Raw genomic sequence first — 784 nt, 5'->3', positions numbered from 1 at the left:
ATGGGTCAGCAAGACCGAGTGGAGGCGCCTGCAAAGGAAGGCGCGGAGGGAGAGGGAAAAGACGAAGAAGGCAGAGCAGGCCAGCTCTGGTGCTCCCGTCTCCGGCCCCGTCGCGGGAGAGAAGCGCCGAGAACGGTCCCGGAGCCGTGACGATCGGCCGGGACCGGAAAAGCGGCCAAGGACAAGATCCGGGAGTCGCCCTCGGGACAGCCTCGAACTGACGGCGGCCGTGGCGCTGGTGGAGCGATATCCGGGAGTCGCCCTCGGGACAGCCTCGAACTGACGGCGGCCGTTGCGCTGGTGGAGCGATTGCGGCCGTCCGAGGTCGAGGAGTTGGCCCGGAGGATACGAGCCGGAGACGTTCGCTCCCGCATTCCGGCCGAGCAGCGTAGCCGCACGCCGAGCCGCTCGACGTGCTGGGGCTGCGGCAAGGAAGGGCACCGCCGCGCGCAGTGCACGCGCCCTTTCCGGTCCGGCTGCCGGGAGTGCGACAGCCGGAAGCCGGGAACGGGGAAGTGCCCTACTTGTACCGCGAAACGCGCTATCGGCTCCAGCTCAGGGAGGATGTAAGGAGAACGGCGGTTGCCAGTAAGTGGCGGCGCCGAATCCCCCTGAGCCTATCCGGAGACGTAAGACCCGTATGTACTCCAGGCAGCCTCTGGGTAGTTAGGACCGCAGAAGAGAGAGAGAGAGAAAGGAGAGGAGGGGTCAGCCGAGGCACGGCTAACCCCACCTCGGGAACGAGAATCGGCTGTCCAAGGGATGGACGGCCGAGGAGGTCACC

Source organism: Cephus cinctus, unplaced genomic scaffold (genome assembly GCF_000341935.2).
Source record: "Cephus cinctus unplaced genomic scaffold, Ccin1 Ccin1_scaffold1105, whole genome shotgun sequence".
NCBI classification, from domain to species: Eukaryota; Metazoa; Arthropoda; class Insecta; order Hymenoptera; family Cephidae; genus Cephus; species Cephus cinctus.
The sequence above is the reverse complement of the archived record's forward strand: the minus strand, read 5'-3'. Positions refer to the sequence as shown.